This window comes from Lutra lutra, chromosome 6, assembly GCF_902655055.1.
Source record: "Lutra lutra chromosome 6, mLutLut1.2, whole genome shotgun sequence".
In the NCBI taxonomy this organism is placed as follows: domain Eukaryota; kingdom Metazoa; phylum Chordata; class Mammalia; order Carnivora; family Mustelidae; genus Lutra; species Lutra lutra.
In genome coordinates this window covers 28,937,526-28,951,725 of record NC_062283.1, presented here as the reverse complement: position 1 = coordinate 28,951,725, position 14,200 = coordinate 28,937,526, and the positions used below count along the sequence as shown (strand labels likewise).

General features: G+C 44.5%; 1 pseudogene; it reads left to right on the top strand.

Annotated features, from left to right (window-relative positions):
• Positions 1 to 824: 824 nt before the first annotated feature.
• Positions 825 to 3,597, top strand: LOC125101826 (class I histocompatibility antigen, Gogo-C*0203 alpha chain-like; annotated as a pseudogene).
• Positions 3,598 to 14,200: the final 10,603 nt, after the last annotated feature.

The following is a 14,200-nucleotide window of genomic DNA, read 5'->3' as shown; positions in this document are numbered from 1 at the left end:
AAGATAATTATCATATGGTTTCACTCATATATGGAACATAAGGAATAGCAGGGAAGCCCACAGGGGAAGGGAGGGAAAACTGATTGGGAAGAAGTCAGAGAGGGAGACAAACCATGAAAGACTCCGGACTCGGGGAAACAAACTGACGTTTACAGAAGGCAGGGTGTTGAGGGAATGGGTTAGTTAAGTGACGGATATTAAGGAGGGGACATGTTGTGATGAGCACTGGGTGTTATAGGAAACTAATGAATCACTGAACACTACATCAAAAACTAATGATGGTGGCTAACTGAACATAATAAAAAAAAATGTATTTCCTTTATATGCCATGGTTAATGCGATTCTAAACGAATTAATGAATTTATAAAGCTGTTTTATTATTACTATGGCAAATATTGATAGATAAAACCCCCAGACACACGATTATCCTTGGGATCGTCAATAATCTGTGAGACTGTATATGTAGATATCCTGTGAACAGAATGTTTGAGAATCACTGACTCACACAGTTCAGGGAGACAGTGTGACAGAGTGCTCTGTGCCATAGGTGTGGGGTCCGCACAAGTCCCAGGTCCCCTGGCCTGCCTTTCAGGGTAGGAGGCAGTGGGGCTGAGTCTGGGGCCAAGAAGCCCAGCAACGCGGAGCCCTCATCTCCCAGTTTCACTTCCCCTCAAAGCCTGTCTTGGGTCCTTCTGCCTGGATACCCGTGACACACCCCCAGTTCGCATTCCCATTGGGTGTCAGATTTCTGGGGTGGCCAATCACCGGCACTGCAGTTCCGGGTTCTAAAGTCTCCTCCCAGCCCAGCTGTGACTGAACAGTTTACCCAGACCCGGAAGATGCAGGTCGCGATGCCCCGAACCATCCTCCTGCTGCTGTTGGGGGGCGCTGGCGGTGACCGAGACCTGAGCGGCTGAGTGCCAGGCGGGAGGAAAGGCCCTCTGCGGGGCGGGAGCGAGGGGACCCCCGGGAGGGGACGCGGGACCCCGGGGAAGGCGCCTCTCCCGCCCCAGACCCCCAGCCGCCGCCCCCCCCCCGGCCCCGCCCCGGCCTGTGCTACCCGTCCCTCCCCGCCTCAGCCTGCTCTCCCAACTCGATGCCCCTCCCCCTGCCCTCCTGGCCGCCTCCACCTGGGTCCCGGGCCCCGCTCCGGGAGGAGGGTCGGGCGGGGTCTCAGCCCCCCGCGCCCGCAGGCTCCCACTCCCTGAGGTATTTCTCCACCTCGGTGTCCGGGCCCCGCCGCGGGGAGCCCCGCTTCATCGTCGTCGGATACGTGGACGACACGCAGTTCGTGCGGTTCGACAGCGACTCTGCCAGTCTGAGGGCTGAGCCCCGGGTGTCTTGGATGGGCCATATGGGGCCGGAGTTTTGGGACCGGGAGACCCGGAAAATCAATGACACCGCACGGACTTTCCGAGTGAACCTGAACACACTGCGGGGCTACTACAACCAGAGCGAGGCCGGTGAGCGGCAGGACCGGGTGCAGGTCACGACCCCCATTCCCCACCCACGTTCACGGGTCTAAGCGTCACCGGGAATTGAGAGAACCCTACCGGGAACTCTGGCCCTCCCCGAGCCAGCGGTAAGGTTTAGGTGGTTTTACTTGTGTTTGGACTTAAACCCTGCCTGTTGGGGCGGGGAGGGTCTCACAACTACCAGGCATGTATGGCTGTGACGTGGAGCCGGAGGGGCGCCTCCTCCGCGGGTACAATCAGGACTCCTACCACCGCGCGGATTACATCGCCCCGAGACAGGACCTGCCCTCCTGGACCGCTGCGGACACTACGTCGCAGATCACCTGCAGCAAGTGGGAGGCCGCTGGTGACGCGGAGCTCTTATAGGAACTACTTGGAGGGCAGGTGCTTGGAGTGGCTCCCCAGGTATCTGGAGAACCCAAAGGAGACCCTGCAGCGAGCAGGTACGAGGGGCCACGGGGGCCTCCCTGCTCTCCCCTCCCCTGGGGCTGGCTTCCCACCAGGGAGAGGAAATGGACTCAATGTCAGAACGCCGCCCTCCCACTGGTGGGGAGAGGGAGGTCCGCCTGCGTGTTCAGGTTCCTACTGGACAGTGACTCACCCAGAGGGCAGCTTTTCTCTAAAGGACAATTGAGGAATCCAGTCTCTCCCAGGAGGCAGGTGGAGACCATTCCTGAAATAACCCATCAGCCTTTCCCTTTAACCCTGGCAGCTACCTTGGAAACCATGACTTTCCCCTCTCAAGGCCTTTTTCTCCAATGATAGCATCTTTGGGGTTCCGACTCTGGGTTTCCTGACTCATTCACCCTGCACTGCAGTCAGGACCACTAGTGCAGTCTCCCTCTTAGGCCTCCTACCCTGGGTTCTCTCCCTGATTCTAGAATTCCTAGATTAGGAGATCCCAAAAGTTAGGTTGATAACTGGGCTTTGTGCTTCTTCAATCCAAAACAGTGGCCCAGCGTTGGTGGTATAGTGGTGAGCATAGCTGCCTTCCAAAACAGTGGCCCTGGTCACATGAATGCCCTTTCAGTGGCCCATAAAGGTAAGCCCGAGTGTGGTAGATTTTCTGATTCTCTTCCTCAGAAACCCCCAACACACATGTGACACACCACCCCATCTCTGACTGTGATGTCACCCTGAGGTGCTGGGCCTTGGGCTTCTACCCTGCGGAGATCACCCTGATCTGACAGCAGTGAGGGAGAGGACCTGACCCAGGAAACAGAGCTTGTGGAGACCAGGTCAGCAGGAGATGGAACTTTCCAGGAAGTGGGCAGTTGAGGTGGTGCCTTATGGAGCAGAACAGAGATACACATGCCATGTGCAGCATGAGGGGCTGCCCGATCCCATCACCTGGAGATGGGGTAAGGAGGGTTTGGGGTATAGCCTCTTCTCAGGGAAAGCAGAAGGCCTTCTGGAGAATTTCAGCAGGGTCAGGATTCAAACCAGAGGTCTGGGGCCCCCACTGTCCCTTCCCTTTCCAGAGCTGCCTCCTCCCACCATCCCCATCATGTGGATCATTGCTGGCCTGGCTCTCCTTGTGGTTACTGTGGCATTTGGAGCTGTGATCTGGAGGAAGAAGTGCTCAGGTAGGGAATGGAGTGGGGGGATCTGAGTTTCTTATCCCACTGGGGGTTTCCTAGGTAGCAGACCGTCCTGCCTTGTAACTGGAAAGTACCATCCTTGCACATGTACTTGCCCACTCTGGAGCCGATCACTAACACTGACTCTGTAGCAAACACTTGTGACAATGAAGGATACATTTTCATCTTGGCAGTTCTGGTGATGGGGACCTGACTCCCAGCAGTCACAGGACAGAGAGGAAGGATCCTGCTGAGAACAGACCTCCAGCAAGTCAGGTAACCCAGTGACCCCACACCTCATTCTTCGTGTTTCCTGATCCTGTCCTGGGTCCTCAGGCACAATTCTGGAAACTTCATTTTCAACCAGGACTAGGAGTTTCCTCTAGGATCTCATGGCCTCACCCTGTCCTCGGCCTCTAACATGATATTTTCTTCCCACTGGAGGAAAAGTACCAGCCCCATACCAGGTTCCTTGCTCAGCAGGGAGTCTGCCTCTCCTTCTCTCTCTGCCCCTCCCCCTGTTCGTGCTCTCTCTCTCTCACTCTCTCAAATAAATAAATAAAATCTTTTAAAAAAAAAAAAACAAATAAATAGGGCGCCTGGGTGGTTCAGTGGGTTAACCCTCTGCCTTCAGCTCAGATCATGATCTCTGGGTCCTGGGATCAAGTCCTGCATCGGACTCTCTGCTTGGCAGGGAGCCTGCTTCCTCCTCTCTCTCTCTCTCTACCTTCCTCTCTGCCTACTTGTGAACTCTCTCTATCAAATAAATAAATAAAATCTTTTTTAAAAATAAATAAATAAATCATAAAATTCATTCCAGTTTAGACCCTGTGCAACTCCATCTCTGGTCCATGAACAGCTGATAATCAGACTGTTTTTAGCAGATCCAATGATGTGATATTCATGCTCAGTTTTGCTTGGCAATGACCAGTCTCAGACAGGAGAAGGTAGAGCTTTCTGGCTTACACTCACTTTCAACTTCTGTGTGTACTTTCTGTGGACTGAGTAACAGTTCACAGACCAGGGCTGGCTCACTGTAGACACAGATCACCATTGGTTTAGGTGACTTACACTCTAGCACCTACTCTGGTGCCAGATAAACAGCAGAAATGAAAACATAGTTAATTGGGATGCCGTCTCCAATAACATGGTAGACTTAAGTTTTAAGGCTGACTTTCCCCCTAAAAACAAGTAAAATGATAGATAAAATAGGACAAATATCCAAGAATGTAGTAGAACAAGCAGGAGAATAATCATTTAGGCCAAAATATGAATATAGGCAATAAATCAGGGAGAAATATTGTTCTGATCCTTCAAGCATTTTTTCAAATCTAGAAAACCTTAGCTTGGCTTCTCAAGTTCATGAGCTTAGTAGACAGGAAATGATGCCCAGAGCTTGTTCATGTGAGGAGCATGAAAGACCTCCCCTCCCTGAAAATCTGGGAAACAGGTTCATATCCTCAGAAAAGGGCAAAACATCAAAATCTTCTGTGTCTTCAAGTACAAGAGTACTCTAAAGAAATTTGCCTTTGAGTCAGCAAAAAGAGCAAACAACAATTTCAAAGAATTTGTAATCATGGACTACTCCTTCTGTGATTTGTAGTCCAAATTTGCTTTATCATTGGCCATGGGCCAAAATCATGTCATTAGTTTAGTTGATAATTGTTGTGGATTGGTGATTCCCCAGAAATTGCAAGAAAGAAACAAACTGGGTCTCCTGGGTGGCTCAGTCAGGCATCTGCCTTCAGCTCAGGTCGTGATCCTGAGGTCCTGGGATCGGGCCCTGCATGAGCTCCTTGCTCAGCAGGGAGACTGCTTCCCCTGTGCCTGCTGCTCTCCCCTGCTTGTGCTGTCTCTCTCTCTCTGACAAATAAATAAATAAAATCTTTTTTTTTTCTTTTGAAGAAAAGAAACAAACTTAACTTCACGGCAAACAACTGGCTCAGATGGCAGAGCAGGCAACTATTGATCTTGGAATCATGAGTTTAAGCACCCTGTTGGACATAGAGCTTACTTTAAAAAATGAAATAAAATATTAAATTTAAAAAATTATTTTTTTTAAAAATGACAAATTTCTGTAGAAAATCTATATCTAACTTATGTATCAAAAAATTTACATTAACAGGGTACCTGGGTGGCTCGGTGGGTTAAGCCTCTGCCTTCAGTTCAGGTCATGATCTCAGGGTCCTGGGAACAAATCCCACATCGGGCTCTCTGCTCAGCAGGGAGCCTACTTCCTCCTCTCTCTCTGCCTGCCTCTCTGCCTACTTGTGATCTCTGTCTGTCAAGTAAATAAATAAAAATATTAAAAAAAAATACTAGTAAGATGGACAGTGTCATTTTATAATAATAAAAGGGTCAAATCATCAAAAAGGTGAAAAATTATAAACTTATATTCACCTAATGATTCAGCACTACATACATGAAAGCAAAATTGACAAAAATTGAGAGAGAAATAGATAATAGATAATACAACAATAAGTCAGGAACTGCAATGTATCACTTTCACTAATGAATAGAATAACTATGCAGAGATCAATAAACATAAAGAAGACTTGAACCATACTACAAACCCAAAGCAGAAATCAGACACTTATAGAACGCTCCACCCATCAACAGTATATACATTCTTTTCAAATGCACGTGGAGCTTTCTTGAGGATAAACCAAATGCTAGGTCATAAAGCAAACCTCCATGAATTTTGAAGGGTAAAAATAATAGAAAAAAATGTTCTCTTATCATAGTGGCGTGATACTGGAAATCAATAAATGGAAGAAATTTGGAAAACTCAAAAATATACAGAATTTAACAGCACACTTCTACATAATCAAAGGGTCAAAGAAATATCAAAATGAAAATCAGAAAGTACTTTGAGATTAACAAAAATGAAGGCAGAGCTTACCAAAACCTAGATGATGCTACTAAAGCAGTGCTGAGAGGCAAATATAAAGCTGTAAATGCTTATATTAAAAAAGAAACATCTCCTTTGCAGAAATGTCTGTTCATGTCCTCTGCCCATTTCTTGATTGGATTATTTGTTCTTTGGGTGTTGAGTTTGCTAAGTTCTTTATAGATTTTGGACACTAGCCCTTTATCTGATGTGTCATTTGCAAATATCTTCTCCCATTCTGTCAGTTGTCTTTTGGTTTTGTTAACTGTTTCCTTTGCTGTGCAAAAGCTTTTGATCTTGATAAAATCCCAATAGTTCATTTTTGCCCTTGCTTCCCTTGCCTTTGGCGATTTTCCTAGGAAGATGTTGCTGAAGCTGAGGTCGAAGAGGTTGCTGCCTGTGTTCTCCTCAAGGATTTTGATGGATTCCTTTCTCACATTGAGATCTTTCATCCATTTTGAGTCTATTTTCATGTGTGGTGTAAGGAAATGATCCAATTTCATTTTTCTGCATGTGGCTGTCCAATTTTCCCAACACCATTTGTTGAAGAGGCTGTCTTTTTTCCATTGGACATTCTTTCCTGCTTTGTCGAAGATTAGTTGACCATAGAGTTGAGGGTCTATTTCTGGGCTCTCTATTCTGTTCCATTGATCTATGTGTCTGTTTTTGTGCCAGTACCATGCTGTCTTGATGATGACAGCTTTGTAATAGAGCTTGAAGTCCGGAATTGTGATGCCACCAACTTTGGCTTTCTTTTTCAATATTGCTTTGGCTATTCGAGGTCTTTTCTGGTTCCATATAAATTTTAGGATTATTTGTTCCATTTCTTTGAAAAAAATGGATGGTACTTTGATAGGAATTGCATTAAATGTGTAGATTGCTTTAGGTAGCATAGACATTTTCACAATATTTATTCTTCCAATCCAGGAGCATGGAACATCTTTCCATTTCTTTGTGTCTTCCTCAATTTCTTTCATGAGTACTTTATAGTTTTCTGTGTATAGATTCTTAGTCTCTTTGGTTAGGTTTATTCCTCCTAGGTATCTTATAGTTTTGGGTGCAATTGTAAATGGGATTGACTCCTTAATTTCTCTTTCTTCCAGATGGCCAACAGACACATGAAAAAGTGCTCCACATCACTCGGCATCAGGGAAATACAAATCAAAACCACCCTGAGATTATCACCTCACACCAGTCAGAATGGCTAAAATGAACAAGTCAGGAAATGACAGATGCTGGCGAGGATGCGGAGAAAGGGGAACCCTCCTACACTGTTGGTGGGAATTCAAGCTGGTGCAACCACTCTGGAAAACAGCATGGAGGTTCCTCAAAATGTTGAAAATAGAACTACCCTATGACCCTGCAATTGCACTGCTGGGTATTTACCCTAAAGATACAAACATAGTGATCTGAAGGGGCACGTGCACCCGAATGTTTATAGCAGCAATGTCTACAATAGCCAAACTATGGAAAGAACCTAGATGTCCATCAACAGACGAATGGATAAAGAAGATGTGGTATATATACACAATGGAATACTATGCAGCCATCAAAAGAAATGAAATCTTGCCATTTGCGATGGACATGGATGGAACTAGAGGGTATCATGCTTAGCGAAATAAGTCAATCGGAGAAAGACAACTATCATATGATCTCCCTGATATGAGGGAGAGGAGATGCAACATGGGGGGTTAAGGGGGTAGGAGAAGAGTAAATGAAACAAGATGGGATTGGGAGGGAGACAAACCATAAGTGACTCTTAATCTCACAAAACAAACTGAGGGTTGGTGGGGGGAGGGGGGTTGGGAGGGGGGGTGGGGTTATGGACATTGGGGAGGGTTTGTGCTATAGTGAGTGCTGTGAAGTGTGTAAACCTGGCGATTTGCAGACCTGTACCCCTGGGGTACCCCTTTTATCCCCTGGGGATAAAAATATATGTTTATAAAAAATAAAAAAATAAAAAAAAAAAGAAACATCTCAGAGGTGCCTGGGTGGCTTAGTGGGTTAAGTGTCTGACTCTTGATTTGGGTTCAGGTCATGATCTCAGGGTTGCAAGATTGAGTCCTGCATTGGGCTCAGTGATGAGTGTGGAGCCTGCTTGAGATTCTCCCTCTCCCTCTGCCCCTCCTCCCCTTGCTTGCTTGCATCCACATGCACGTGTGTGTGTGTGTGTGTACTCTCCCTCTCTCTCTCAAAATAAGAAAAAGGAAAGGATTATCTCAAATCAATTACCTCACTGTCTATACTAAGTCAAAGAAAAAAGAAGCAAACTAAACCAAATGGAAGGAAAAAGTAAAGAATAGAGTGGAAATTAATGAAATAGAGAAAATAATAAAATAACTATATAAAACTAAATCACATGTGATCCTTTGAAAGATCAACAAAACTGACAAATCTTCAACTAAACCCAAAAAATAAAAAAGAGAAGTCTCAAATTACTAGGGTCAGCAGTGAAAGAGGAGATATTATGACTGACTATACAGAAATAAAGAGAAATTATGCGATTATGATGAATTATATGCCAAAATATCAACTTACTTAGATAAAATAGACAAATTCATAGAAAGACATAAACTACTGAGGATGAATTAGAGGAAACAGACAATTTGAATATATCTATAACAAGGTAGAAGATTGAGTCAACTGTCAAAATCTATTCAGCAGGGGCACCTGGGTAGCTCAGTGGGTTAAAGCCTCTGCCTTCGGCTCAGGTCACGACCCCAGGGTCCTGGGATCGAGCCCCGCATCGGGGCTCTCTGCTCAGCGGGGAGCCTGCTTCCCTTTCTCTCTGCCTGCCTCTCTGCCTACTTGTGATCTCTCTCTGTCAAATAAATAAAATCTTTTTTTTTTAAAGATTTTTTTTTTAAGATTTTTTTTTTTTTTTTTGACAGAGAGGAATCACAAGTAAGCAGAGAGGCAGGCAGAGAGAGAGGAGGAAGCAGGCTCCCTGCTGAGCAGAGAGCCCGATGCGGGGCTCGAACCCAGGACCTGGGATCATGACCTGAGCCGAAGGCAGCGGCCTAACCCACTGAGCCACCCAGGCGCCACCAAATAAATAAAATCTTTAAAAAAAAATGCATGAGGGTTCGCTTCTCTCCACATCATCCCCAACACTTGTTATTTCTTATCCTTTTTTTTTTTTTTTTTGAAGCAAACTCTAAACCCAACATGGGGCTCAAACTTACAACCCCAAGATCAAGAGTGGCATGCTCTACCGACTGAGCCAGTCAGGCACCCTCTTGTCTTTTTTGGTACTGGCTACTCTGACTAGTATAACGTAACATCTCAAAGTGGTTTTGATTTACATTTCGATGGGTAAGGAAATACAAATGGTAAGTGCAACATGCATGCATGCTTGATGGACAGATACGTAGACCACCAGCTCTGACCAAGAGTCCCGAAACCTCATAAAAGAGATAATATGTGAGCTGCTTTTGAGGCATGAGTAGAAACCCAAAGGACACCCAGCACAAGTGAATGCGGCTCAGAATCCAGGACGTGAGTGTCTTTGCCTGGACCAGGACTGGATTCAGATGAAGCCGACTGAGGTGCCAGGTGCTTCCGGGTTAAGAGAGTGTCCTGAATTCTGACTATTCAGAAGTGACAGCTACTACATGTTGAAACGTGAAAGAGTCTGATTTTTTCTGAAAAGAAAAATCCTGCTAAACGGCATGTTAAAAAGCAGAGTGCTGGGCACTGACCCCTGGACTTTCTCACTCTGTAGGGCCTGAAATCTGCATTTCTCACAAGTTCCCAGTTTGGGAGCTTCCCAGCTTGCCCCAAGTCCACACTTTGAGAACCGTAGTCCTAAGCCTGTCTGGTTTGGTTTCTAGTATCAGAAGAGGTCTGGAAAAGGACTGAGGCAGAGGTGTAGGATAAACTAAACCATACCTGCCCCCACCCCAGAACCATACTCCCACCACAGATCTCCAGTGTGGATTGCCTTGGGTTCCAGGAAAGGCAGGCACCCAGGTCACACCCAGATACGGAGGTCTAAGAGGGTCATCCAGAAGCAGTGCTTTACACAGAGCACCTGGGGCTTCCTGGGACTCTACAGACGGGCTCCTGCCCCTCAGACCCTTCCCAGCCCTCACAACATTGACCTCCAGGCCTTGCTCTATCATACCTCAGCTGATGGGACCCATGATGTGACTGGAGGAACACTGAGCATACTTTCTGATCCAAATACAGGGTAACGTAGCCTGATAATTTTTTTTCTTTTTCATAGCCTGACAATTATAAGCCAGCTAACAAAGATAAAAGAATGGGCTAACAATGATGGTCTTGATATTTTGGCAAAGGGCTTCAGTAAGATGTCCTAGACTAAAACCACCAAAGTGATTTATTTTTGAATCACTGGGACTTTGAACCGACATGGACACTAGAGGGCGTCCTGAGATTTATAAAGCTACAAGGGTTGTGCCTAACTACCAAAAATTCTTGGAGATTGGGCTTTCCTGCTTAAACCAAGATTTGGTCGACTTCCTTGACCAAACAAATTGCATTTATTGAGTAAGCATGACCTTATTTTACCCTTTTATGAATGAAAGACAAATTTTTTTTAGATAATGTCTAAATTTTAATTTAATTTTTTAATTATTAATATATAATGTATTATTTGTTTCAGGGGCACAGATCTGTGATTCATCAGTCTTACAAAATATGCAGCACTCCCCACCATATATGCTGCCCTTCTCCATGCCCATCACCCAGCCACCCCATTCCTCCCACCCCCTCTACTCCAGCAACCCTTGGTTTGTTTCCTGATATTAAGAGTCTCTTGTGGTTTGTCTCCCTCTCTGGCTTCACCTTGTTTCATTTTTTTTCCTCTTTTCCCCTATAATCCTCTGCCTTTTTTGTCAAATACCACATATCAGTGAGATCATGTGATAATTGTCTTTCTCTGATTGACTTATTTCACTTAGCATAGTATCCTCTAGTTCCATCCCCGTCATTGCAAATGGCAAGGTTTCAATTTTTAGTGGCTGCATAATAGTCCATTGTGTGTATATGCCACTTTTTCTTTATCCATTCATCTGTTGATGGACATCTGGGCTCTTTCCATAGTTTGGCTATTGTGGACATTGCTGCTATAAACATTGGGGTGCATGTGCCCCTTTGCATCACTACATTTGCATTTTGGGGGTAGATACCCAGCCGTGCAATTGCTGTGGTGGTAGGATAGCTCTATTTTCAACCTTTTTGAGGAACCTCCATACTGTTTTCCAGAGTGGCTACACCAGCTTGCATTCCCACCAACAATATAGGAGGTTTCCCTTTCTTTCTTTTTTTTTTTTAAAGATTTTATTTATTTGACAAAGAGAGATCACAAGTAGGCAGAGAGGCAGGCAGAGGGAGAGGGAGAGAGAGGAGGAAGAAGGCTCCCGGCCTAGCAGGTAGCCCGATGCGGGACTTGATCCCAGGACCCTGAGATCATGAGCTGAAGGCAGAGGCTTAACCCACTGAGCCACCCAGGCACTCTGGAGGTTTCCCTTTCTCTGCATCTTTGCCAACATCTGTCGCTTCTTGACTTGTTAATTTTAGCCATTCTTGCTGGTGTGAGGTGTTATCTCATTGTGGTTTTGATTTGTATTTCCCTGATGCCAAGTTATGGCCCTTTTTCACGTGTTTGTTGGCCATTTGGATGTCTTCTTTGCAACAATGTCTGTTCATGTCTTCCACCCATTTCTTGATTAGATTGTTTGTTCCCTGAATGTTGAATTTCGTTAATTCTTTTTTTTTAAGATTTTTATTTATTTATTTGACAGAGAGAGAGCACAAGTAGGCAGAGAGGCAGGCAGAAAGAGAGAGGAGGAAGCAGGCTCCCTGCCAAGCAGAGAGCCTGATGCAGGACTCAATCCCAGGACCTTGAGATCATGACCTGAGCCAAAGGCAGAGACTTAACCCACTGAGCCACCCAGAGGCCCAAATTTCATAAATTCTTGATGGATTTTGGATGCTAGCCCTTTATCTGACACGTCATATGCAAGTGTCCTCTCCCATTCTGTCAGACTTTGAACCCATATGGACACTAGGGGACATCCTGAGATTTATAAAGCAACAAGGGATTGTGTCTAACCACCAAAAAAGTCTTGGAGATTGGGCTTTCCTGGTTAAACCAAGGTTTGGTCAACTTCTTTGACCAAATTACATTTATCGAGTAATTATGTCCTTATTTTACCTTATTTTAAAGAATGAAAGACAAATATATAAAGAAAGATAAAGCGTCTAAAAAGAAAATAACAAGGGGGTGCCTGGGTGGCTCAGTGGGTTAAAGCCTCTGCCTTTGGCTCAAGTCATGATCCCATGGTCGTGGGATCGAGTCCCTCATCGGGCTCTCTGCTCAGCAGGTAACCTGCTTCTCTGTCTACCTCTCTCCCTACTTGTGATATCTCTCTGTCAAATAAATAAATAAAACTTTAAAAAAAAGAAAGAAAAGAAAAGAACATGCTGAGTTAAAATGGTAGTAAACACCCTTATTCAAGGACTGATATAATTTTCAATTGTTTATCTTAACAAAGGTGAAGGAATTATTCCTGTCATATATTTTTCAGTTTTTTATTTTGAGTTTTCCAATTTCATTTGTTTTGTCTCATTTGGAATTGTTATTTGTTTTATGTGGGTTTTTTTGTTCTTATTTTTGTTTTATGTTTTGATTTAGTTCAAAATTCAAGAGCTTCAAAAAGGTAAGAAGTCTCTCTCTCACCCTTCTCCCATCCCTGACAGGCAAACACTGATATTAGTTCCTTGCTTATTTTTCCAAAGACATGTTATGCTTATGCAAGCAAACATTAATTAACATAATAATGTCTAATATATACATTTTCCCTTTTACACAAATTTTGACATATGCTTCCCCACACCTTGCTTTTTTTTTTTTTTAAAGATTTTATTTATTTATTTGTCAGAGAGAGAGAGAGAGAGAGCGAGCACAGGCAGACAGAGTGGCAGGCAGAGGCAGAGGGAGAAACAGGCTCCCCACAGAACAAGGAGCCCGATGTGGAACTCGATCCCAGGACGCTGGGATCATGACCTGAGCCAAAGGAGCTGCTTAACCAACTGAGCCACCCAGGCGTCCCCCCACACCTTGCTTTTTTACACTTAACCATGTACCATGGATACCCTCCCATAAGGACATCTTAAGAGCTTTCTGTGTCTTTTCTATTTTTTATTTTAAAGATTTATTTATTTATTTGAGAGAGAGAAAGCAGAGGGGAGGGTGGAGGGAGAGGGAGAAAAAAACTCGAGCAGACTTCCCCCTGAGTATGCAGCCCTACCAGATCTCAGGACCATCAGACCTGAGCCCAAAGCAAGAACTGGATGCCAGACTGAATCAGCCACCCAGGAGCCTCGTGTCTTTTTATTTTTTAATGGTACTCCATTGTATAGATAGACAATGCTTCTTTTTTTTTTTTTTTAAGATTTTGTTTATTTATTTGACTGAAAGAGAGAGAGAGAGAGAGCATGCACAAGCAGGCTCCCCACTGAGCAGGAAGCCCAATGTGGGCTCCATTCCAGGACCCTGGGATAATGACCTGAGCTGAAAGCAGATACTTAACCACTTAACTGACTGAGCCACCCATGTGCCCCAACACACAGTGCTTCTTAACCAGTTCCCTACTGATAAATTATTTATGTCTTTCTGTTTTTAAAATAGATGCTGCACTACATAGTTTTGAATATAGCAATCTTATAGGTATGCAAGTTATTTTTGGACACCTTCCTAGAACTGGGACTGCTGGGTGTGTATGTGTGTGTGTGGGTATATATATATATATATATATATATATATATATATATATATTTTAGATTTATTTATTTAAGAGAGAGAGCACTCATGTAAGTGCATGGGGGTGGGACAGACAGAGAGAATCTTCAAGCAGACTGCCGTCTGTGGGTGGGATCCCCTGCCCCATGAGATTACCACCTGAGTGAGACCAGGAGTCCAAAAGAGCCACTCAGGCACCTCTATTTATTTATTATTATTTTTAACAATTTTATTTGTTTATTTGAGAGAGAGCATGAGAACTTAAACCCTGAGATCAAGAGGTGCCTGATCCACCGACCAAGCCAACCAGGTACCCCTGGATGTACACATTTTTTAATTTGGACAGAAATTGCCATATTGCCCTTCAGAAAAACATGACGAGTTTTGCAATTCCATCTGCAATGTATCTGAGTACCTGTCTGGGTATGCTATTTTTTAAATGATGAAAATATGTAGATGCAGTTTGGGGTTATTTGTGTACTGATGA